Genomic DNA, 2,006 nt, shown 5'->3' with positions numbered 1-2,006 from the left:
ATAGAAATAGTACCTAAGAATGGACTAAAAAAAATCTAACTAATGAAAATAATAGCAAATCCTACTCAAAATTACTACAAAGCAAGAATCATTATGTGAAAGAACAAAATCCAATGAAAGAAGAATAGGAACTTATTACCTAAGCTATAACTAATCTAACATATATTTAGCAAATGTAGAAACCAAGAAACTAACCAAAGATACAGGCAGAAATAAAATTCAGAGGCAAATGCAATTGATTTGGATTGAAGAGTTACACTTCAGGAAGACATCCTGTAAAGATCTAAACTCACTGTGGAGTATTTTGGTTCGAATTGCAGAACCTTTTTTTTGTAATTCACACTCATTTATCTAACCAATGCAATACATGAAATTGATTTATGCTTGAGTGAATGATCATAGAAATTGAAATTCAATTACAAAAGAAACAATGACTAGAAAACTAATTGAAAGAAGAAATATAAAACTAGGAACATAAAGAAGATTCAAAGAAACTAACAAGAACAGAACTTCAACGAATATGTGCAAATTGCAGTAAAAGCAAAATCATCATAAACCTAATATGTGCATATTGCAGTAAAAGCAAAATCATCATAAACCTAAAATAATTCAAGAATCTCAAAGGAAACAAGAAGTCATTTCAAGAATTTGAAAAAATCAATTGTAATTCGTTCAATGTAAAAGCAAGTGCTGGAAAATAAAAGCTATCAAAGTAAAAAGCAAAGAATGTAAAATTGCAACAAAAAAATAAAAAAGAAATCAAACTCTTTATTACCAAGAACGATAGAAATACAAAGGTACTGGAATCACCAAACTGCTCGTGGTCTGTCACCAACGCGAACAGCTGCTCCAGCCAAGGAAAGCAATGTTTCTCTACTCTACGAAAAGCTGAAAATCTAACTACACTAACTACTCTCTCGCTCGTTATGAATCGTCTCCCGTGGAGTCTGTCACCCTTCACTGTACCACTAAAAACTATTTACAAATCCCTCTTTTATAGGGTGAAAAAATAGAGGAGAAGGGAAAGGGGAAGAAAACCTCTTCGACGCTTGGCCTCAATCCAACGGACTTTGTTCGCGTTGATCACGAGCCCTCTAATCATCCTCTCTTCGATCAGCTCCGATCAGCTTCTTCTCCAGGCAAGATTGCGACTTTGTCTTCTCCTCTCTTTCTCGCATTATCTCGCATAAGCCTAGCTCGAGGAAGTGTTTTTCCTTCTCCAAATGAAGTCTCGAGCAAAGACCCTCAAAGGCTGCCTACCAACTCACCCAGCCCACATCCATGCAAGCGACCCATTAAGGAACCAGGACCTAGCTTGTGCTTTGGCCCAAAGCGTGTGCAACAACTCCCAGGCAGCGGTGCAGAACAACCACCTAATGGCCCAAAATGTGCAATTAAATCAACTCCTTTTGTTCAAGTTCAAGCCCAATTATCCCAAGGCCTTTCTGCAATTTCAAAAATTAAGAAAGAAGGACCAATCAGCAATTTTTAGAAAGATATTTCCGAAATTAAAACCTACTTAAGAAAAATAAAGAAAAAAAAATTTATTAATTTTTTTTAAAAAAGGTTTAATTTCTTAATTATCTAAAAAAACATTAAAAATACTCCTAAAAACCTATTTTTAACTAAAATTCTATAGAACTAAGAAATTAATATAAAAAGTAAAACTAACCTAATTATAGACAATTAGAAACAAAAATAGACTATCCTAGACTCCTAAACATATAAAAGAGTGCAAAATTGGAGAGTTATCACACCTTATCCAATAGGTGTAAGTAAGTTGCTGATGGCAACTCCTTTAGGGACTTCCCATCCAAAGAAGTATCAACTTAACACTAAGACTAAGAAAGGGAAGTTGAATAAGGACTTTTAAACAAAAGGATCTTTTCTTTCTAAGTCTTAGAATGTTTACTTTACTAAGTACATTTACATTGTTTTGTAGGACAAAATTAAGGCTTGGAAACTATAGCTAATCAGCCAAAGAAGCTTGGTGAGCTAAGGGAAGC

At 34.1% G+C, this 2,006-nt stretch overlaps 1 long non-coding RNA gene across 1 annotated transcript; it reads right to left on the bottom strand.

Moving 5' to 3' along the window:
• Positions 1-748: 748 nt before the first annotated feature.
• Positions 749-1,365, bottom strand: LOC128194758 (uncharacterized). Its single transcript, XR_008246093.1, has 2 exons — positions 1,039-1,365; positions 749-960 (listed from the first exon to the last, which is right to left on the bottom strand). It is a non-coding gene; the product is annotated as an uncharacterized LOC128194758 (long non-coding RNA).
• Positions 1,366-2,006: the final 641 nt, after the last annotated feature.

Source organism: Vigna angularis, chromosome 11 (assembly GCF_016808095.1).
Source record: "Vigna angularis cultivar LongXiaoDou No.4 chromosome 11, ASM1680809v1, whole genome shotgun sequence".
NCBI classification, from domain to species: domain Eukaryota; kingdom Viridiplantae; phylum Streptophyta; class Magnoliopsida; order Fabales; family Fabaceae; genus Vigna; species Vigna angularis.
Note: the sequence above shows the minus strand (reverse complement) of the source record. Positions and strands in the feature narration are given on the sequence as shown.